This window comes from Megascapheus bottae, chromosome 5 (genome assembly GCF_031878675.1).
Source record: "Megascapheus bottae isolate mThoBot1 chromosome 5, mThoBot2.hap1, whole genome shotgun sequence".
Lineage (NCBI taxonomy): Eukaryota > Metazoa > Chordata > Mammalia > Rodentia > Geomyidae > Megascapheus > Megascapheus bottae.
The window spans coordinates 68,232,906-68,257,406 of NC_143513.1; the positions used below are offsets into that span (position 1 = coordinate 68,232,906).

At 41.4% G+C, this 24,501-nt stretch overlaps 1 protein-coding gene across 6 annotated transcripts in view; it reads left to right on the forward strand.

Moving 5' to 3' along the window:
• Nrf1 (nuclear respiratory factor 1) overlaps positions 1-24,501 on the forward strand; it is a 116,225-nt gene that overhangs the window by 13,104 nt on the left and 78,620 nt on the right. The gene's annotated exons all lie outside the window — the stretch shown is intronic.

Below are 24,501 nucleotides of genomic sequence, written 5' to 3' on the forward strand. Positions count from 1 at the left end.
ATTTTTATTTATTTATTTATTTATTTATTTATTTTATTTGTATTTTTTTTGCCAGTCATGGGGCTTTAACTCAGGGCCTGAGCACTGTCCTTGGACTTTTTCTCAAGGCTAGAGCTCTACCCCTTGAGCCTCAGCACCACTTCCAGCTTTTTTCTATGTATGTGGTACTGAGGAATCGAACCTGGGTCTTCATGCATGCTAGACAGGCACTCTACCACTAGGCCAAACTCCCGGCCCTAGAGTTCATTTTTAGCATAGCACAATGAACAACTAAATAAAACAGGCTCCAAATAAAAGAATCCAGCTGGATACTAGTGCTCAGGCGGGTAATCTTAACTACTTAGGAAGCTGAGATTTGAAGATTTCAGTTTGAAACCAACCTGGGCATGAAAGCCATAAGAGTGTTATCTCCAACTATCAAAAAAGCCAGAACTGGAGCTATGGCTCAAGTGGTAGAGCTCTAGCCTTGAGCACAAAAGCTAGGACTGGCCAAAAGAAAAAAAAAAATCAGCTAAGGTGGAGCTACATCATAGAATGTTGGCTGAAAAGCCAGGCTCAGTGGCTAATGCCTATAATCCTAGCCACTCAAGAGGCTGAGATCTTAGGATCATGGTTCAAAACCAGTCCAGGCACTAAAGAATGGGAGGTGTTTTTTTGTTTTTTTGTTTTTTTTTTTGCTTTTTCTTTATTATTTCTTTATTTATTTATTTAGCCAATCCTGGGGCTTGAACTCAGGGCACCGAGCAATGTTCTGGGGCTTTCTCAAGACTAGAGCTCTACCATTTGAGCCACAGCATGACGTCTGGCTTTTTCTATGTATGTGGTACCAAGGAATTGAACCTGGGGCTTTGTCCATGCTAGGCAAGCACTCTATCACTAGGCCACACTCCCAGCCCCAAGAATCAGGAGACTCTTATCTCCAGTTAATCACTAGAAAAGGTAAGTGGGGCTGTGGCTCAGGGGTAGGGTGAACATAGAAATAGTGGAATACTTAATATACATGCCTTATGCCTTGTTAATGATAGGATAATTATTAAGATTGATAGTGTAAGTTTATTTTTTCTTACATTTTTCTAGGTTACACTTTCAAAGGGGGTCAAGTTTTTGTGTAAGGCTGGTTTTATACTATTTTGTACTTCAGTTGTATGTACATTTGTATATACCTCTAACTCCAGCAGAATTATGTATTAACAGATTTTCCTAATAGGTGAAGGGCAAGGATTTTATCTAATCTTAATCTGCTCTAAGGACTAGATATTCTGAACTAGTCTTTCTGTTAAATACCTGAAGAGCCATTGGTCCACTGTGTCATAGGGCACAGTAGGTGTTTTGCTTTGTTTTTGTCAGTCCTGGGGCTTGAACTCTGGGCTTGGGCACTGTTTCTGAGCTTGTTTTGCTCAAGGCCTGCGCTCTACCTCTTGAGCTACTATACTACTTCCAGCTTTTTTTGTGTATGTGGTACTGAGCAATCAAACCTAAGACTTTTGCATGCTAGGTAAGTACCTTATTACTAGGACATACTCCTGGCCCAGTAATTATGGTGGTGGTGTTTTTGCTTTTTTTTTTTTTTGCCAGTCCTGGGCTTGAGCTCAGGGCCTGAGCACTGTCCTTGGGTTTTCTCAAGGCTAGACCTCTACCACTTGAGCCTCAGTACCACTTCCGGCTTTTTTTTCTATGTATGTGGTACCGCGGAATTGAACCCGGGTCTGCGTGCATGCTAGGCAAGCACTCTACCAGTAGGCCAAACTCCCTGCCCCTGTTTTTGCTTTTCTTTGTGCAGGCTACTTGGAGTCAGTGCCCCTAAAGGTTGTCATAAATGTAGTTATAACTCTCTTCACCCCTAACTGGATGATCTGCTGGCTAGGATTCTGCTCTAGTTATCTGTTTTCTTTTTCTTTTTTTTTTTTTTTTTTTGCCAGTCCTGGGCTTGAGCTCAGGGCCTGAGCACTGTCCTTGGACTTTCTCAAGGCTAGAGCTCTACCACTTGAGCCTCAGCACCACTTCCGGCTTTTTTCTCTATGTATGTGGTACCGAGGAATCGAACCCGGGTCTTCATGCATGCTAGGCAAGCACTTTAACCACTAGGCCAAACTCCCAGCCCCTAGTTATCTGTTTTCTTTTTTTTTTCTCCCTCCTTTCCTCCCTCCCTCCCTCCTTCCCTCCCTCCCTTCCTCCCTTCCTCCCTTCCTCCCTTCCTCCCTTCCTCCCTTCCTCCCTTCCTCCCTTCCTCCCTTCCTTCCTTCCTTCCTTCCCTCTCTCTCTCCCTCCTTCCCTTCTTCCCTCCCTCTCTTCTCTCTTCCTCTCTCTCCCCAACCTCCCCACCTCTCCCCCTCCCTCCCCCTCCCTCCTTTCTTTCTATCTTATATCTGTCATGGATTTTGAACTCAGGGTCTATGTGCTCTCTCTGAGTTCTTTAGCTTAAGGCTACTTTGAGCCATAGCTCTACTTGGTTACTTGGAGGTAGGGTCTCATGGGGACTTTTCTGTCCAGGGTAGCTCCAAGTATGATCCTAAGATTTTAACCTTCTGAGTAGCTATGATTACAGGTGTGAGCCACTGTCACCAGGCCTTACCTGTGTTTTCTTAAGAGTTGCATACTGTATCTAATTCTTTTTCTTCATAATAGGCCATTAATATTTAATATTTGGCATTTTCTCTAGTCCTGGTTAACATATTTCTGTGTTTTTAAAAAAATGAAGTATAGGGGCCAGGAGTTTGACCTAGTGGTAGAGTGCTTGCCTAGCATGCATGAAGACCCGGGTTTGATTCCTCTGTACTACAAACATAGAAAAAAGCCAAGTGATAGAGCTCTAACCTTGAGAAAGTCCAAGAACAGTGCTCAGGCCCTGAGCTCAAGTCCATTACTGGCAAAAAAAAAAAAAAAAAAAAAAAAAAAAAAAGAAGTACAGGGGACCGAGAGCATGGCTTAGTGGTATAGTGCTTGCCTAGCATGCACAAAGCCCTGGGTTCGATTCCCTGGTACCACATACACAGAAAAAGCCGCAAGTGGTGCTGTGGCTCAGGTGGTAGAGTGCTAGCCTTGAGAAAGCTCAAAGACAGTGCCCAGACCCTGAGTTCAAGCCCTCCCCCCCAAAAAAAGTACAGGGTTTGGGGACATGCTTGCCTAGCATACACAAAGCCCTGGGTTCGATTCCTTGGTACCACATACTCAGAAAAAGCTGGAAGTGGTGTTGTGGTTCAAGTAGCAGAGTGCTAGCCTTCAAAACAAAACAAAAATGAAGTCCAGGCCAGGAGTTTGGCCTAGTGGTAGAGTGCTTGCCTAGCATACACCAAGACCTGGGTTTGATTCCTTGGTACCACATACATAGAAAAAGCCAGAAGTGGCACTGTGGCTCAAATGGTAGAGCACTAGCCTTGAGAAAGCCCAAGGACAGTGCCCAGGTCCTGAATTCAAGCCCCAGGACTGGCTCACGCGCGCACACACACACACACACACACACACACACACACACACACACACACAGAGAGAGAGAGAGAGAGAGAGAGAGAGAGAGAGAGAGAGAGAGAGAGAGAGGGAGGGAGGGAGGGAGGGAGGGAGGGAGGGAGGGAGGGAGGGAGGGAGGGAGGGAGGGAGGAAAGAAGTACATAGTACCAAATACAGAGGTAGCTACACACACACACAGAGAGAGAGAGAGAGAGAGAGAGAGAGAGAGAGAGAGAGAGAGAGAGGAAGTACATAGTACCAAATACAGAGGTAGCTATTCTATTCACATTTTGCTTGCCGCTTGTCATGTCATACTTGCTTCCATGTGGAGATTTTTTTTTTTAAATCACCACAAATAAGTCTTTACCTTTTTTTTTTTTTTTAAATGGGTCATGGGGCTTGAACCCTGGGTCTGGGTGCTATCCCTAAGCCCTTCAACTCAAGGCTACCACCCTACCCTGGGAGCCACGTTGCCCTTTCCACTTTCTAGTGGTTAATTGGAGATAAGAGTCTCATCGACTTTAGTGCCTGGGCTGGCTTTGAACGAGATCCTCAGATCTCAGCCTCCTGAATAGCTAGGATTATAGGTGTGAGCCACTGCACCTGCGCCCAGCTTCTTTATCTTTTAAAACTTACAGTGTTCCTTTTTACTAAGGGTTTACAACTAAATTGAGAGCCTGCATTGTCTTGTACAACTCAAAGAATCTATTGTGAGGCATAGCTCTAGTTTTAGTTGTACCTCATTGTTCACTCTTTTTCACTTGTACACTCTTGAGGAATATGTGATAGATGTTATTTTTTCTAATTGCTTCCTTTCCTCTGCCTCTACTATACATCGTTCCCACAGTAAGTGTCAAGCTACAGATGCACATAGCCCTTTTCTTTTGGGCAATAGCTCTAATTTAATGTCCCCTTTAATAGAATACTTTTCTTAACAGCAAAATCTTGGCAGCCAGAATTAGAAGTGACACTTTTATTTCAGCATATTACTGCTGTTGAAATAGGCAGTTGACTTGTTTTGACCCAAGTGAGCTTAGTTCTAAGAGAGTAGGAAGGTGGGTGACGAGCAGTTTTTGGCGGTTTGACAGGCAGCTGCAGGGTGCCCATTGTGGCCAAGACCAAATGGCTGCAGGAAAGCGTATATGGCAAATTACATTTGATGGCCTCTTTTTCTCTTCTGTTTTTGAGAATTATATTAGAGATTACATTAAGAAAATGATAAAGAGAAAACATATTTTATAGGACACTTTTGGAAATTTTCTCTCCCTTGTCCAGTGAGCTATGTTTTTTTTTTTTTTTTGTGGGTACTTATTCTAAATGGATGCAACATGAGTAATGATGGAAAAATTTTTGTCTATTTTTTTCAATTAACAGGAAACATTGTGTACATGTTAACATTTTAGAAATCTGTACCTTTTTAAGTTTAGGGATACCTTTTGTAAGTTAAACCAATTCTAAAATGGAGATGTTATTTCTAGTCTTAGGTGAAGTCATTTTAATTTTAAATCTAACCACTTTCTAATTTTGTTCCTTTCAGTGTTTTACTTTGTACTCCTAGATGAGGATTTTTCTAAAGATAGCTTATTTTAGTGAATGATACAGTAAACATGGAGATTTGAATTTTTGATAGATTCAGTTCAAACTTAAATTTGTGATACTTTTGAAGTGTTTATGTGCAAGAGTCCTTTTTTTTTTTCCTTTTCTCTTTTTTTTTTTGACCAGTTCTGGGGCTTGAACTCAGGTCCTGGGCACTATCCTTGAGCTTTCTCAAGGCTAACACTCTACCACTTGAGCCCCAGCACCACTTTGTGTGTGTGTTAATACTGTGGTTTGAACTTGGTGTCACATGCTACCACTTGAGTCACACATTCACTTTTTTTTTTTTGCCAGCCTTGGGGCTTGAACTCAGGGCCTGAGCACTGTCCTTGGGCATTTTCCTCAAGGTTAGCTCTCTGACACTTGAGCCACAGCACCGTTTCTGGCTTTTTCTGTGTATGTGCTACCGAGGAATCGAACAAGGTCTTTGTGCATGCTAGGCAAGCACTCTGTCACTAGGCCAGACTCCTGGCCCCACACATTGGCTTTGTGTGTGTGTGTGGGGGGGGAAGGGGTCATGGCGCTTGAACTAGGCCTGTGCACTGTCCCTGAGCTCTTCAGCTCAAGGCTACCCCCCTGCCCTCGAGCCAAGCCCCACTTCCCATTTTCTAGAGGTTAATTGGAGGTAAGAGTCTCAGGTCCTTTTGTGCCTGGGCTGGCTTTGAACTTTGAGCCTCCTGAGTAGCTAGGATTACAGGCATGAGCTACCAGGCCTGGCTCACACATTCACTTTTTTTTTTTGGCCAATCCTGGGCTTGAGCTCAGGGCCTGATCACTGTCTTGGACTTTCTCAAGGCTAGAGCTCTACCACTTGAGCCTCATCACCACTTCTTTTTTTTTTTTTTCTAGTATGTGGTACAGAGGAATTGAACCCGGGTCTTTGTGCATGCTAGAGCACTCTACCAATAGGCCAAACTCCCAGCCCTCACATAGTCACTTTTTAAAAGTAGTATAGCCAAGATTGAGCCACATGAAATTGCTAATCTACAAAAGGCAATTTAATATTTAGTCCAATAGTGTGTTTTACCAGTTTATAAAAAATAAGGGCTGGGTAAGCCAGTGGCTCACACTTATAATCTTAGTTATTCAGAACACTGAAATCTGAGAATCGAGGTTCAAAGACAGTCTGGGCAGGAAAAGTCTGAGAGACTCATATATAATTACCCAAAAAGCTGGAAGTGTAGCTCAAGTGGGAGAGCACTAGCTCTGAGAAAAAAAAAAAAAGCTCAAGGATCCTACAACAGATGAGTAGATCCAGAAAATGTGGTTCCTATACACATTGGAATTTTACATAGCCATTAAAAAATAATATTGCAGGAATATGGATGCTCCTTAAACAAATCAAGTGAGGTAAGCCAAGCTCAGAGGCACAAACAAGACATGTTTTCTTGTATGCAGAACCTAGATCTAAAATACATAGGATTCTAGAGATCCACACAACAGAGACCAAAGGAGGATATTCCTAGGAGAAGAGCACAAAGGTACAATGCCTATGCGCATCTGATCATTCCAACATTCACAGAAGTGAACTCTAGGAAATAGTTTTGCTTGTTTGTTGTTTTCCACTGCCAGTCCTGGGGCTTAAACTCGGGGCCTGGGCAATGTCCCTGAGCATCTTTTGCTCAAGGCTAGCACTCTACTACTTGAGCCACAGTGCTTATTTATTTCCAGCTTTTTCTGTGTATGTGGTACTGAAGAATTGAACCCAGGGCTTCATGCATGCTATGCAGGCACTCTACCACTAAGCCACATTCCCAGTCCCTTTGTTGCTGTGTTTTTTGTTTGTTTTGTTTTGTTTTTGTCTTGTTCATTTATCAGTGTTTAGAAGAGTAAGGGGGAACACAGCATGGTACCTACTAAACACTATGTTGAAAATGAACTATTCAGTGGGCACAGTCACTCACACTTGTAATCCTAGCTACACAGGAGGCTGAAATCTGAGGATCGATTCAAAGCCAGCCTGGGCACTAAAGAATGACAGACCCTTATCTGCAATTAATCACTAGAAAATGGGAATTGGGGCTGTGGCTCAGGGCCAGGGCAGTAGCCTTGAGCTGAAGAGCTCAGGGACAATGCCAGGCCCAGAGTTCAAGCCCCCTGACCCACAAAAAAATAAAAAAGAAGAAAATGAACTATACAACTTGTAGTTGGGGATGGAGGGAAAAACAGAGAGGGAAGGCATTACTTTTTTTTTTTTTTTTTGCCAGTCCTGGAGCTTGAACCCAGGGCCTGAGCACTGTCCTGGGGCTTTCCTCAAGGCTAGAGCTTTATCACTTGAGCTACAGCACCATTTCCTGCTTTTATTTTCTATATGTGTGGTACCCAGGAATTGAACCTTGGTCTTCATGCCTGCTAGGCAAGCGCTCTATCACTAGGCCAAACTCTGGGCCCAGACATTACCTTTATAATAAAAAAATTAAAAATTAAAAGCAATTAAGAAAAAAGTTTTCGGGACAGTGCCCAGGCCCTGAGTTTAAGCCTCAGGATAGGCACTGGGGGTCAAGGGGACTTATTTCCATTTCTTAGGGTTCACTTTTGCATGATCAGGTGCACATAGGCTGGGTGCTGGTAGCTCGTACTGTAGTCTAGAAACTCAGGAGGCTGAGATATGAAGATCAAGATTGGAAGCCCAGACAAGAAAGTCTGTGAGACTTATTCCAATTAACCACCAAAAAGATGAATGGGGAGCTCTAGCTCAAATGGTAGAGCACTAGCCTTGAGCACAAAAGCTCAAGGCACAGTGCCTTTTCCCTGAGTTTATATATATGTATATAGTTTACTTTTACATGTGCATAATACACATATACATACTGTAAAGCACTATACCTATTGCCAAGATGTGAATTCTGTTCCTGCCACTCCATTTACCCTAGATCAGTAACCTAACCTCTTGGATGTCAGTGACAGTAATAATGCCTCATGGAGTTGGCAAGATTACCTGACTGTACAAAAATGCCTAGTATAGTACAGATAGTAAGGGCTCAATAAATGTTACCTGTTATTGCTGTGTGAATGAATGCTTTACAAGGCAGGCATTATTGTTTCACTGATGAAATAAACATGTGAGTTTCCCCAAACTTACATAACTAGAAATCAAGAGCAGGAGTATCTAACTCCCGAATTCTAGCATTTTTTTCTGCGTACACTAAAGCAGGGAAAGAAGAAGAGGAGGACAATTTTTATAGTAATTTACATAGTTAAGTACATTGTTTCTGTGTGTATGTGTATGTATGTATGCACGCACGCATGCACATATACATATGTGCCAACACTAGGGCTTGCACTCGGATCTTTGTGCTCTCGCTTGGCTTTTTTTTTTTTTTTGTCATAGTTGGCATTGTACCGCATTAGTCAAACATCTAGTTCTGACTTTTTTTTCTTTTTTTTTCCCCTTAATTGTAATTAATAAAAGGGTTACATGATATTTTAGTTCTGACTTTTTGCCAACCATTTGGAAATAAGAGTTTCTCAGATTTGTCTGTCCAGATTTCATCCTCCTGGTAGCTAGGATTATAAGCATTGAGGCACCAATGTTTGGCATCCCAGGACACTTCTCAATCTCTCCAGTGTTTTGGAGAGCAAGTTTCACTTACTTTGTGTAGTTACTGTGTGTGTGTGTGTGTGTGTGTGTGTGTGTGTGTGTGTGTGTGTGTGTCCCACCATGATGTCCATAGAGGCAAAAGGATACCAAGTTTTATGGTAGCCTGGGTTCTGGAGACAAAGCAAGGTTCTGTTTCCAAAACAAAATAAGAACTTTCCAAATACGATGGCCATATCTGGAATCCTGACCTGCAAGAGGATTTCCTCCACTTCTGGCTTTTTGTTGGTTTATTGGAAATACAATTGAATTTTTCTTCCAACCTGGTCTCAAACTGCTATTTTTAGGTCTCAGCCTGCTGGGTAGCTACACTTACAGTGTAAGCCACATTACCACACGAGCACCCTTCTACCATACATTTTTTTAGAGAATGTTCTGTAAGCTTTTTTTTTTTTTTGGTCAGGGGCTTGAACTCTAGGCCTGGATGCTGTTCCTGAGCTCTTCCGTGTAAGGCTAGAGCTCTACAACTTAAGCCACAGCGCCGCTTCTAGTTTTCTGGTGGTTGATTGGAGATAAGAGTCTCACGGACTTTCCGGCCTGGGCTGGCTTTGAACCATGATCCTCAGATCTCAGCCTCCTGAGTAGCTAGGATTACAGACATGAGCCACTGGTGCCCAGTAAACCTTTTTTAAATGATGCAAAAAAAATGTTAGTAACATGGAGAATTTTATGTTATATTAAATGGAAAAAACCCAACAACTTGGAAAACAGTTGATGTTATATAAACTGGCTTTGGTTTAAAGCAACAAACCAGACAGGAAACCAGGAGGTTATGCTTAAAAGCATATGCAACAAATTGTTTACTTAGTAATAGCTATCTCCAGCGTTTTTCAGGTTTCACGTTTCAAATAGAAGAGTTTTCGTTTTTGCCCGTCCTGGGGCAGGAACTCAGGACCAGGGCATTGTCCCTGAGTACTTTTGCTCAAGGCTAGTGCTCTACCCCTTGAGCCATAGCTCCATTTCCAGCTTATTTGCTGGTTAGATAAAAGTCTCAGGGACTTTATTTACCAGGCTGACTTCAAATGTAATCCTCAGATCCTCAGATCTCAGCATCCTGAATCACCTAGCTGAAGTTTTCTTTTCACACACACACGCACACATTTTTCTCAGTTACTCACAAAGACACCCCTGGCAGTCTGTAATCCTAGCTACTTAGGAGGCTGAGATCTGAGGACCTTGTTTCAAAGCCAGCCCGGGCACTAAAGTCTTCAGCAGTCTTATCTCCAGTTAACCTCTACAAACTGGAAGTGGTGCTGTGGCTCTAGGGGTAAGGCCGTAGCCTTAATCAGAAGAGCTCAGGGACAGTCCAAGACCTGAAGTCAAGACACTTCTCTAAGAATACATTTTTGTAACTAAAGATGAGAATTACATTCGGTCGGCTGTGGCTCACACCTGTAATCCAAGCTACTCAGGAGGCTGAGATCTGAGAATTAAAGTTCAAAGCCAGCCCAGGCACAAAACACGTGAGACTCTTGTTTCCAATCACTAGAAAATGGGAAGTGGGGCTGTGGCCCCAGGAGTAGGGTGGTAGCTTTGAGCTGAAGAGCTCAGAGTTCAGGCCCATGACCCACCAAAAGAAAAAAAAAAGATGAGAATTACCAGTCATTGTTTTCTTTTTAATCTTCTTGCTAATATAAAGTACCTGATAAGAACGGAAAAAATGATTACACTGCAAAATTTTTCTAGATCCATGACATTGGTATTTATACTTTTGTAATTTTGTACAGATATAAGCCCTTTGGTTGTTATCTCAAAAAAAATCATGTGAGGCGTGATAACGAATACCTATAATACCAGAAGTTGGGAGGCTAAGGCAAGAGGATCAAGAGTTTGAGGTTACTGAGCTGCAGATGAATTTGAACTCATTCTGCACTACCTTGCAAGAATCTCTATTTCAGAAAATCCAAAGAAAGGGAAAAACATATCAAACCTTCTTTCAGCTGTCTCTTCCTTCAGAGACAGTTTTCACTAAAAGTTGGTTGTGTAGTGACAGATCCAGCAGAAATGAGGCCTGCTGTGGAAGCAGGCAGGCAACAATGCTGTGCTTCACAGTATGCAGACTGAATAAAGTGTCCTTTGTGCTAGCCTCAGACTGAGGGGCGGAACTTGTGGCAATTTATGTTATTTCTCCTTAATGGAAATTGAGGCAGCCTCTAATCCTGCTATCAAATGACAACTACTTATTTGATTTTGGTAGTTTGGGAGCAGGTGTCGACAGATGATTATTCTGCAAAATAATAATAATGATACCAGGCCAAACTGCATTTTGACCCAACCATCAAGTGGTTGTATACCAAACTAACCATGTTCTAAAACAGACATAGCCTTAGCTTATAAGTACCTAGATGTATATTTTCTAATACTTTTTTATTAACATTGTCACTAATACTTACCAAGCATTGTGCCAGACACTGGGTGGTAAACCTTAATGTTTATATTCAATGTGGATTGATGGCCTTCCTCTTTCACAGGTTGGGTCAGCCTTAGCTTTATTTTGTATCTGATTAAGTTGCAGCAACAGCTGTTCAGAGACAACTGGGTGCTGTTCCTTTAGTCCCAGACTCCCTGTATATTTGCCATCTAGGTATTCATTGTTGCCCTCTTGCCATGCTATGTGCTTTTCATAAAGCTGTTATCTCTGGGGTTTTTTTTGGGGGGGGGGGGGAGTAGCCAGTAGTGGGGCTTGAACTCGGGGCCTAGGTGCTGTCCATTGAGCTGTTTTTGCTCTACTACTTTGAGCCACAGAATCACTTTCAGTTTTCTGGTAGTTAATTGGACATAAGAGTTTCACAGACCTTCTTGTCCAGGTTGGCTTTGAACAAGTGATCAAACTTCAGTTAGGATTAATTAACTAGGTCTGTAGCTAGTATTGCTGGCATGAATCACCAGCACCCAGCTGAGGAGGGTTTTTTTTTTTTTTTGCCAGTCCTGTAGCTTGAACTCAGGGCCTGGGCACAGTCCTTGGACTTTTTCTTTTTCCTCAAGGCTAGAGCTCTACCACTTGAGCCACTGCACCATTTCCAGCCCTTTCTATGTGTGTGGAACCTAAAGAATCGAACCTACATGTTTGTGTATACTAGGCAAGCACTCTACCACTAGGCCAAACTCCTGGCCCATTTTCTTTTTTTTTTGGTGCCAGCTCTGGGGCTTGAACTCTGGGGCTTGAACTCAGGACCTCAGCACTGTCCTTGGGCTTTCTCAAGGCTAGAGCTCTATCACTTGATCCACAGCACCATTTCTGGCTTTTTCTGTGGATGTGGTGGATTGAACCTGGGTCTTTGTACATGCTAGGCAAACACTCTACTTCTAAGCTAAACTCCCAGCCCTGTTTTTGTAGTTGTTTTTTAAGATGGCAAAGACTACTGATTTATTAATTCAGCCCTGCAGCACAAAGGATTGGTTATTTATTTATTTATTTATTTATTTATTTGTGGGTCATGGGGCTTGATCTGGCCTGGGTGCTGTCCCTCAGCTCTTCAGCTCAAGGCACTTGCCCTACCCTTGAGCCAAATCCCATTTCTTTCATTTTTTTTAGAGGTTAATTGGACAGTCTGAGGGTCCTTTTGTGCCAGGGCTGGCTTTGAACCTTGATCCTCAGATGTCAGCCTCCTGAGTAGCTAGGATTACAGGCATGAACCACCACACCTGGTGGTTTTTATTATTATTATTATTTTTACCAGTCGCAGGGCCTGAACTCATGGCCAAGGTTAGAGCTTTACCACTTAAGCCAAGTACCACTTCTGGCTTTTTTTCTATGTATGTGGTACCAAGGAATTGAACCTGGGTCATTGCATGCTAGACAAGCACTTTTGCCAGTAGGCCAAACTCCTGGCACCTAGGATTTTTTTTTAAGGTCTTATAATCCAATGGCTTTTAAGAACGTTTTAGGGACTTGTAGGTAGTGTGTCCAAAGAGTAAATGAGAGCTTTACTTTGGGAGAGCTTTTTTTTTTTTTTTCTTCTCCAAAATATTAAATTAGTCTAACAGACTTTCTCTATGTATGTGGTACAGAGGAATGGAATCCAAGACTTCATGCATGCTTGGCAAGCACTCAACCACAGGCCACGCTCCTTGCCGCCCCCCCCCCTTTTTATTATAATCTAATTGAAAACTTAGACATCTTGTTGCTTGTGTTTTACATTTTTCCCTTGGTTTTAGCACCCTCTAGTGTTTCAACTTTGATTTGCAATACCGCATGAAATGGTCCATTTTTTTGTTTGATTGGAATAAAAAAATATCAATTTACAAAACTATGTTGTTGTCATTTTTAGGAAAAACAGTTTTTCCATCCTTGAAAATATCTGTTATAAAAGAGCAAGAACCACACGTTGGTGGTTCACACCTATGAATCATCGCTACTCGAGGAGACTGAGATCTGAGGATCACCTAGGCACAAAAGTCTGTGAGACTCTTGTTCCAATGAATTACTCAGAAAAGCCAGAAGTTTTGCAGTGGCTCAAGAGGTAGAGAGCAATGACCTTAAACAAAACAAGTTCAAGGACAGCAGCCAGGCCTTGAGTTCAAGCCCCACTTCTCCCCCCTCCCCCCACACCAAAAAACAAAAACAACAACAACAAAAAACTTTCCTGCTGGGCACCAGTGGTTCATGCCTATAATCGTAGCTTTTCAGGAGGCTGAGCTCTGAGAACACTATTCAAAGCTAGCCTGGCCATGGAAGTCTGTGAGATTCATCTCCAATTAGCCATCTGGAAACCAGAAGTGCTGTCGCTCACTGTGGTAGATGGCTTGCCCTTGAGCTGAAGAGCTCAGGGACAGTGCCCAGGCCCAAAGTTCAAGCCCCATGACCGACCAAAAAACAAAAAATCTCTCTGACAGAGAGGTCTTTGTATGGTCAAACTTCTGGTGTGATCTGTAAACAGTTCTGTAAACAAGACCAGGCTGGGACTGTGGCCTAGTGGTAGAGTGCTTGCCTAGTATACCTGAAGCCCTGGGTTCAATCCCTTCGTACCACATAAACAGAAAAAGCTAGAAGTGGCACTGTGGCTCAAGTGGTAGAGTACTAACCTTAAGCAAAAAAACAAAAAAAGTGGTGCTGTGGCTCAAGTGGTGCTCTGACAAAAAAAAGCAAACAAACAAACAAAAAACAGGCCTGCCTTACATAACTTTAGATACTTCTGTGTTGTATGTGCCTTATTTTGAACTCAGGGCCTGGGCACTGTCCTTGAGCTTTCTCAAGCGTAGCACTCTACCACTTGAAGGACAGCATCAGTTCTGGCTTTTTCTGTGTATGTGGTACTAAGGAATCAAACCCATGGCTTAATGCATGCTAGGTGAGCGCTCTACCAGTAGGCCACATTCCTGGCCCTGCTCCTGTCTTTATATATGAAATTATAAGACATGTCACACATATCACTCACCATATACTGTGTCTGATTTTATGCCGGAAAACACAAAGAATTTCAGCTTTCTTAAATTTCTGCCACTGAAATAAACATTCTTCACAAAAATAATTATATGAATCTACTTCATAAATAGCAACTCATTTTGTCTTCACAATAATTCTATGAAAGTGATCTGTTATTCTCTCCATTGACATTTAACCAAATTAAGGCAGAGATATCACATGAAAATTGTGTGAGATGGCAACAGTTGTCAGAGAAGGGATTCAAACCTAGTACCGTGTACTCAGCCAGCTTATTGCAGCAGTGAGGATCTTTGTTGCTCCCTATCTACACTTTTGTTTTCTGTGGTTCAGTTAAAGGCTGAAAATACTATATGGAAAATTCCAGAAGCAAGCACTTCATAAGTCTTAGGTTGTATAATATGTGGGGTGGAGGGGTAAAATTTTGCCCCATTCTGGTCCTGGGTATGTTAATCCTTTCTCAGTCTGACCTGCCTGTGGTGGAGAGGCAACCTTCTCAGATAGGAGAACATGGCAGCACTTCTGTCCAAATAACTGTTACTTTACTTGCTTAATGTCCCCAAGAAGGTAAGGAGAGTGATGCTGGCAAATCGCATGTGCCAAGGTAAGGTGTAAACACTCTCCTTCACTGACGTAAAATAAGTTTGTCACAGATACACATGTATGGAGGGAAAAAAACAAACATACCCAATATATAATATAGATTTGAAGGCAGTCAAATGTTAGACATTCAGTGAGGCTCTTGAAATGTTCCCCCATGGATAAAGGCAGACTACTGAAGTTGGCCAATAAGTAGAGGAATGGAGGAAGTTCGAAGCTGCTATGCCACTACATTTTCTTTGGTGTGTATAAACTACCTGGCATCTTCATTGAATCATATGACACATCATTTTATGATGTTTAACAAGACATATGGCTCTCCTGGGACTTGAACTCAGGGCCTGAGCACTGTCTCTGAGCTACTTTTTATTCAAGGCTAGCATCTACCACTTAGCCACAATGCCACTTCCAGCTTTTTCTGTTTATGTGATACTGAGGGATCAAATCCAGGGCTTCATGCATGGTAGACAAAGACTCCACCACATTCCCAGCCCCCAATGTATTTTATTTATTTATTGTTTGGCCAGTCTTGGGGCTTGAACTCAAGGCCTGGGCACTGTCCTTGGGCTTGCTCATGACTAACACTCTACCATTTGAGCCACTTCTGTTTTTTTCTATGTATGTGGTACCAAGGAATCAAACCCAGGTCTTTGTGTGTGCTAGGCAAGCACTCTACCGCTAGGCCAAACTCCTGGCTGCCCCTGATTATTTCGATTATTTTTAAATTGTATTTTCATTATCTTTTTTTTTTTCTTCTTGTCCTAAGGCTTGAACTCAGAGCTTGGGCTCTGTCCCTGAATATCTCTTGTACTCAAGGCTAGTGCTTTGCCACTTGTGCTACAGCTCTATTTCAAGCTTTTCCTGGGTAGTTCCTTGAAGATAGAAAAGAGGCCTTGGAAATGGGACAGCACAAAATCTTACAGAGAACTTATAGAAACTGTAACTGTCTTTTTTTTTTTTTTTTTTTGTCTAATCCTGGGGCTTGAATTCAGGGCCTGGGCACTGTTCCTGAGCTGCTTTTGCTCAAGGCTAGTACTCTACTGTTTGAGCCATAGCACCATTCCTGGCTTTTTCTGTGTATATGGTACTAAGGAGTTGAACCCAGGGCTTCGTGCGTGGTAGGCAAGTACTCTACCACTAGGCAACATTCCCAGCCAAACAACATGCGTTCTTTTTTTTTTTTTTTTTTTTTTTTTACAACATGCGTTCTTGACTTGAGGATCACCATCACTTTCACTCTGCTATTTGGGAACCACTTATTTTGGAGAGGCATGTTTTCACAAAATCAAGTGCCTGGGATTCCCCAGCAGATCATACAGCAATGTAAACACAGTTGACAATAATGTAGAACTGAGAGCTTCATATCAACAAGTTATCTTTTTATTATAAAAACAACATATATCCCATTGTGTGGGAGGATAAAATGTATTTCTCTACAAGTCAGATATTACTCCTTTAAGAGAATGTTCCTGGTTAAAGATATTCCCATCCCTTCTCCCCTCGTTCCTCTCTTCTTCCCATTCCTTGATTCCTTCCCCTCCTTTCCTCTCTCCTTGGGCGGTAGAGATTAATCTTAGGTCGGTCAGTCGTGGGGCCTGTGCACTGTCCCTGAACTCTTCAGCTTAAGACTACCACTCTACCTCTTGAGCCACAGTGCCACTTCCACTTCCTGGTGGTTAATTGGAGATAAGAGTCTCATGGACTTTAGTAACTGGACTGGCTTTGAACCATGATCTTCAGCTCTCAGCCTCCTGAGTAGCTAGTTGTGAGCCACCACACCAGGCTAATTTCCAGCTTTTTCTATGTATGTGGTACCAAGGAATCAAACCTGGGTCTACTCTACCATTAGGCAAAACTCCTGCCCCTTCACTTCTATTTTCATATTGACTTTTGGTTGTTTTATTTTTTCCTACTAATTTTTGGTCCATTACCATTGTCTCCTAAGAAGTTAATACTATTGTTAGTTTGGACATTTTGACTCATAAGTACAATTTCTATTCTAGTGATTCACTTTAGCTTCTAGATGTGTCTATAGGATGTGATTTGGACCTCTTGATTTTCTTCTAAACACAGTAGCCATCCCACTTGGTTCTGAAAAGCTTGAAACATCTCAGCTTTGTTTTGGGGTATGTAGAATACAAGTAATTAGAGAAGCTGGTAGAATGGGCTGGGGAGGGAGGCAGGAAGAGAAGAGGCACTAGGGAGGTGTGACAAGCCTGTGAGCGGACAGCCCTATTGATTTATGCTGCGAACTGCATTCTGGAACAAAGAATTGAAATCCATTATGTCAAGCAGAAAGCATACAAATCCCTTTGAAAAGCAGTTAGATGCCATCTAATCCCAAATCATTTAAAAGCAATTTTGAAGTACCAGAATTCTAAAATGCCCTAAGCAATTTGTCTCCTAGACTAGAACAGTGAAATGAATGGAAAAACAGCACTTTATTGGTATCTTCCTCTTATATATATTGTATTTAATTGTGTGGCTGCTAAATTGCATTTTAGGTAAGTACAAATCTGGGGGCTAAGATATATCCTTATTGTGAAACTCATATTAAACATAGAATATGGAAGAAACCTAAATGCTGCTTATTAGGTATCTCCCTTTAAATTTACTCTTCTCCAAAATATACTGTAATTTGAGACTCATCAAAAAGCTACAAGAATAGTACAAATAATTCTCGTATACTCTTTACCTAGATTTTTCTATGTATTAACATTTAATCTAGTTTTCTTTATCCTTTTTCACTCTAAAAAAGTTTTGTCAGTTACCTCTTAAAAAGCTTTGTGTAGGGGTACGGGAGTTTGGCCTAGTGGTAGAATGCTTGCCTAGCATGCACGAAGACTCAGGTTCAATTCCTTGATACCACATACATAGAAAAAAGCCAGAAGTGGTGCTGTGGGTCAAGTGGTAGAGTGCTGGCTTTGAAGAGAAAGCCCACAGATAGTGCGCAGGCCCCCGGCACTGCCACACACACAAAAAAAGCTTTGTGTGGGCCTGGAGTTTGACCTAGTGGTAGAGTGGTTACTTAGCATGCACAAATACCTGTGTTTGTTTCCTTGGTTGCCACACACTCAGGAAATGTCAGAAGTGGTGCTGTGACTTAAGTGGTAGAGCACTAGCCATGAGAAAGCCCCAAGGACAGTGTCCAGGCCCTGAGTTCAAGCTCCAGGACTGTTTTTTTTTTTTATTAAAAATTTATTAACATTGATTTTTATATCGTATTTCTAATGTCATGTTTGACAAACAAGTATTCTAAAAGGGAATCTATATACAGTCACTGGCACTTAGATTTTTAGAATGTAATTAAAATTAAGCTGAGGGTTTGTATGTCATATTAATGTATGTAATAAAACATTATGTCTATAGAGTATATAGCCCATCATAGATTTTTTTTCTTCTTTTTTTTAAAAATTGTAATTAGTAAAAGGGTTACATGATATTTGCCAGATAGAAGATGCATTAATTCACATACATTGATACCCTTTCACATGTCTTGGTACCCATTTCCCTCCCTCCCCACACCCCCCATCATAGATTTTTTTTTTTTTTTTTTTTTTTTGCCAGTCCTGGGCTTGAGCTCAGGGCCTGAGCACTGTCCTTGGACTTTCTCAAGGCTAGAGCTCTACCACTTGAGCCTCAGCACCACTTCCAGCTTTTTTCTATGTATGTGGTACCGAGGAATCGAACCCGGGTCTTCATGCATGCTAGGCAAGCACTTTAACCACTAGGCCAAACTCCCGGCCGCCATCATAGATTTTTCATGTCTATGTAGTTATGTTTATATCTCTTAGACCATGTCCATAACATTGGGTACCCAGACAGGACTGGTTTTAAGAACAGGTTTTGTGTAAGCTGAGCTCTGGGGTGGTGCTGTAGCTCAACCAGTAGACCAGTAGAGTACAGAGTCTCAGGGACATTGCCCAGTTCTTGAGTTCAAGCCCCAAGAGGACTGGTTAAAAAAAAAAAAAAAAGCCTTGTGGCAAAGCATTTGCCTAGCAAGTGCAAGGTACTAGGTTCTATCCCTAGTACAGAAAAGCAAAAAGCTAAAAAAAAAAAAAAAAAAGCCAAAACAACAACCTTGTTGAAAGCTTAAACTCAGAGGAGCAAAGCATTTTACAAGCTTTCACAGATGGAAAATTAGATTTTTACAATAGTACAGAGTAAAAGAGGATAATTTGCATACATAGAAAGTCGTTCGTTTTACATGTAGCCATAAAGATCACATTTCTATATATGGCTGCTTTGGGTGGGAAAAGGGAGGAGAGGAGAGGAAACTACATAGACAGAGATATGATGTGATTTTTGTTTTGTTGGTTTTGTTTTTATTGTTGCTTGTAGGACTTGAGCTCTGGGCCTAGGAACTGTCCCTGAGCTCTTCAGCTCAAGATACCACTCTACCACTTTGCGGGCCACAGTGCCACTTCTGCTTTTCTGGTGGTTAACTGGAGATAAGAGTCTCATGGACTTTCGTGCCCAGGCTGGCTTTGAACCTTGATCCTCAGATCTCAGCCTTTTGAGTAGCTAGGATTACAGGCCTGCGCCACTGGTGCCCAGCGAGTTATGGTTTATTTTAATAGTCAAATGTCAAGTTTATGTGTAGGTTAGCACAGAGAGAGGTAAAATTAGAATGCAAATTTAATACTTCAGTATAAATCCAATTTGTGGTGCCAGGAGTTTGGCCTAGTGGTAGAGTGCTTGCCTAGGATGCATAAAGACCTGGGTTCAATTCCTCTATACCACATACATAGAAAAAGCCAGAAGAGGGGCCAGGAGTTTGGCCTAGTGGTAGTGTGCTTGCCTAGCATGCATGAAGACCTGGATTCAATTTCTCAGTTCCACGTACATAGAAAAGAGCCAGAAGTGGTGCCAAGGCTCAAGTGGTAGATAGAGCTCTAGCCTTGAGAAATTCCAAGGACAGTGCTCAGACCCTGAGTTCAAGCCCCAGGACTGGAAAAGAAAAAAATCCAATTTGTAATTTTAAATCCAACAGTTTACCTTTACGACATACATAGAAAAAAAAAAAACAAGTGGTGCTGTGACTCACGTGGTAGTGTTCTAGCCTTGAGAAAGCCTAAGGGCAGTGCTCAAGCCCTGAGGTCCAGGCCCAGGACTGAGGGAGGGGGAAGTGGTAGACCACTAGTCTTGAGCAAAAGAGCCCAGGGACAGCACCCAGGCTTAGAGTCCAAGCCCCACCACCACCAATAATGACAAAAAAAGGAATTCATTCTTAAGGATTTATCAAATAATATAAAAGTTTTTTTAAGAATAAATATGGACCGTTTTAATTATTCTATTAATTTATTTGAATATAGATCTTACCAGTGTAAAGTATAATATAATTTTTTAAAATTATGGTAAAGTATACATAACAAGTGAAGTTACATCTTAAAACTTTTTAGATATCCCCCCACTCCCCACCCCTGTCCTGGGCTTGAGCTCAGGGTCTTAGCACTGTTCTTGGGCTTCTTTAGAGCTCTAGCCTATCACTTGAGCCTCACTACCACTTCTGTTTTTTTTCCTATGTATGTGGTACCCAGGAATCAAACCCAGGCCTTCGTGCATGCTAGGCAAGCACTCTACCACTAGGCCAAACTCCCGGCCCCTAGCTGTATATTTTTAAAATGTTGAATACATTTAGATAGTTGTGCCTCCAATCTCCAGGATCTTTTTTCATCTTATAAAAGTTAAGACTAACTAGCCATGGTGGTTCATGCCTGTAATCCTAGCTACTCAGGAAGCTGAGATCTGAGGATCAAGGTTCAAAGCCAGCCAGGGCACAAAAGGACCTGAGACTATTATCTCCAATTAACCTCTAGAAAATGGGAAGTGGGGCTTGGTTCAAAGGGTAGGAGATAGCCTTGAGCTGAAGAGCTCAGGGACAGTGCCCAAGCCTAGACAAAAAAAAGTTAAGACTACATCTGTACAATAGTTTCCTCATTCCTCTTTCCCTGGCAACTTGTTTCCTAGAAAAGTAGCTTAGGCAATTCTAAAACTACTTCATATATGTGGAATCATATCACATTTGTCTTTGCTACTGACTTATTTCATGGAGCAAAATGCACTTGAGGCTCACTTATGTGAACATGTGTCAGAATTTCCTTTTTCAAGAACACGGGTGTCAGCAGGGTGTGTGGCCTAGTGATAGAGTGCTTGCATAGCATGCATGAAGCCCTGGGCTCGATTTCTTGGCACCACATACACAGAGGTTAGAAGTGGTGCTATGGCTCAAGTGGTAGAGCTATCTTTGAGAAAGCTCAAAGACAGTACCCAAGTCCTGAGTTCAAGCCCCAGAACTGGCCAAAACCAAACCAAAACAACTACAACAAAAAAACATGGTTTCATATGGACTTTGAAAAAACAAACAAGTTTACTGCAAAATTGAACAGAAAATAAAGATTTCCTATGTGCTACCTGCCAGATACTCTGTGTGCCCTCTTTATTGCCTCCTCTCAAATGCCAACATCCTGCCCCACAGTGGTGCATTTGTTCTCGTCCATGAACCTGCTCAATAACATTGTTTTCACCCAAAGTGGACAGTGTACATTACAATTTATTCCTTGTGCATTCTATGACCGAAAAATATGTATGTGTCCGCCATTATAGGTTCACACAGAGGAGTTTTGTTGCACTGAACGTTCCATATCCGACCGTATATGATTCCCTCTTGTCCCAATTCCTGGAAAGCACTGATCTTTTCCCTATCTCTATAGCTTTGCCTTTTCTAGAATATCATGTAGTTGAAATCAAGTAGTATGTAGCCTTTTCAGGTTGATTTCTTTCACCTAGTAATTGTCATTTAAGTTTCTGCCATTTCTTTTCATGTCTTCCTGGTGCTGAATAGTATTTCACTGTCTAGAACAAAACTTTTCTATACTCATATTTACTGAAGGACATGTTATTTGCTTCTAAGTTTTGGCAATTGCAAACAAAGCTGTTACAAACATTCTTGCTCAGAGTTTTCTAGAGACCAAATTTTTTCAGTTCTTTTGAGAAAATATCAAGTGCAATTTCTGGATCATATGGTCAGAATATGTTCAGTTATGGAAGCAGCTTACTGATTTTTGAAGTAACTCTACCCAACAGTGACTGAGATTTCCCATTCCACATCCTTGCCAGCATTTTACCCATTCTAATAGGTTACATAGTGATGTCTTACTTGTTTTGTTTTTACTGGTCCTGGGACTTAAACTTCAAGGATTTTTTCACTGTACAGAATGATGATTTTAGTTAATGACAACATAGTGTATTGTTGAAAAATGGTGAGAGTAAATTGTTTTCACCTCCAAAATAATTATGTACAGTAATGCATATTATAATTTGATTTAAGCATTCTGCAGTATATGTGTATATAACTCAAAAGATATGTTGTGTGCAATACAGGAACAAAATGTATCTGTCAATTTAAATAAATTTGGAAAAGAAAATAAGATATGTCTTTTTTTGGGGGGGGGGCGGTCAAGGATATGTTCAGAGACTCCCAGTGGATGCCCCAAACTGTATAGTACCAAACCTTAAAACTAAGCACTTGTTACAGTGGCTATAACTTATATAGTCTGAAGTGCAATAGCCAAACAAGCATGAATTTATTTTCCTTCTTCACAGCTTTGTGCATGATTAATTTCACTTTACATATTGTTTGCTTTAAAATATTTTCAAAAATAAAGATTTTCAAATAAATAAAACATTTTCAAGTCAGGTATCAGTGGCTCACAACCTATAATCCTAGCTATTTAGAATTCTGAGATCTATTGCCATTTGAACCCAGTCCAGGCAGGAGTTTGTGAGACTCCAGTTTCCAGTTAACTACCAAAAAGTAGGAAGTGTGGCTGTGGCTCAAATGGTAGAGTGTTAGCCTTGAGCAAAAAAGCTCAAGGACAGGGCCTAAGCCCTGAGTTTAAGCCCCAGGACCAGCACTCCAGCATATACACACCGTGTGTGTGTGTGTGTGTGTGTGTGTGTGTGTGTGTGTGTGTGTGTGTGTGTGTGTGTGTGTGTTGTGATGCAGACACACTGCTGTCTATACCTACATGTATATAGCACACTTTAATTATATCCCCCAGTTACCTTCTTTTGTCTTTTTCTATTGATCTTGTATATATTTGATTAGATATATACCTTAGTATTCACTTTTAGGGGGTTGCTAATATAAGTGCTAGTGTATTTTAATTTCAACTTCTATTTGTTTATTGTAAGTATATAATATTGACTACTTATTTAATTTAAGTCTTTAATCTGTTGTCTCCTGGGAGGTTACATGTATTAGAAACAGTGTATTTGCTGCTTTTTGTGTGTGTGCAGGTCCTAAGGCTTGCGCCTGAGCACTGTTCCTGAGGTTTTGTTGTTGTTGTTGTTGTTGTTGTTGTTTTGTCAGTTGCTTGGCTTGAACTCTGGGCCTGGGCACTGTCCCTGAGCTCTTCAGCTCAAGGCTAGTGTTCTACCGCTTGAGCCACAGCATCACTTTGAGTTTTTTGGTAGTTAATTGGAGATGAGAGTCTCAGAGACTTTAATGCCTGGGCTAGCTTTGAACCATGATCCTCAGATCTCAACCTCCTGCGTAACTAGGATTATAGATGTGAGCCACCAGTTCCTGGCTTTGTTCCTGAACTTTATCTTGAGCCACTGTTCCACCTCTAGCTTTTAAGGTAGTTTCCTGGAGATAAGAGTCTGAGTTTACTGTCTGAGCTGGCTTTGGACCATGATAATCAGGTCTCTGCCAAAGTAGGTAGGATTGAAGGTATGAGCCACTGCTGCCTACCTAGTATGTGCTTTCATCATTGCTGTGACTAAATAGCTGACAACACAACTTCAGGGAGTAAGTACTTATTTTGCCACAAGGGTTTAGAAATTTCAGTTTTTAAATTGCTAGTAGAGCATCATGAAGTAGTTCACATTATGACAACCAGGAAGCAGTCAAGGAGTACAAAACGAAGCCAGAGCATGACACAGCACTCAGTGAGTGTACACTCCCTCATTCTTCTAATGTCCAACTTCCTCCAAGTAGGTCCTACCTTTCACCACTGCCTTCTAATTCTGTCATATTATGAATCCATCATAGATTAATCTATTGATTAGGTCAGAAGCCTGGCCTATGATCGAATTGTCTATCAAAATGTTCTCTGTCTCTTTTTTCTCTCTCTCTCACACACACACACCCATAAGTGTGATTTTTTTTTTAATTTGTAGGTATTTCTTAATCCATTCAAGTTGAACCCCTGGCTTCTATATATTTACATCATATGCTGTAATCTTGTTATCACTATTAGTTCTGAGAGTTTTTGTTGACAGGTTTTCTACATAGATAATCATGCCATCTGTTACTCAAGAGCGTTCTTTCTTCCCAGTCAAGGTTTTATTTGCTTATTTAATCTGTGTGTGTGTATGTGTGTGTGTGTGTGTGTGTGTGTGTGTGAGAGAGAGAGACACACACACACACACACACACACACACACACACACATACACACACACGGGACTTCAACTCTGGGCCTGGGCGCTGTCCTTGAGCTCAAGAGCTCACCACCCTGCCCCTTGAGCCACAGTACTACTTCTGGTTTTCTGGTGGTTATTTGGAGATAAGAGTCTCATGGACTTTTTAGTGCCTGGGCTGGCTTTGAACCGAGATCCTCAGATCTCAGCCTCCTGAGTATTACAGGTATGAGCCACTGCACCCAGTGTGCTTCTTTAATCTTATTTCATTAGTTAGAATTTCCCGTACTGGGTTGAACATTGCAGTAAGAGGAGAAATCCTTGTTTTTCCTTGGTTTTAATGTGAAAATTTCTAGTTCTAGTTTCTCACTAGTAAGTGTGTTAGGTATAATACGGTTTTGGTTTTATTTTTGGTACATTTTAAAAAATCAAGTTAAGGAAGTTCCTCTTTG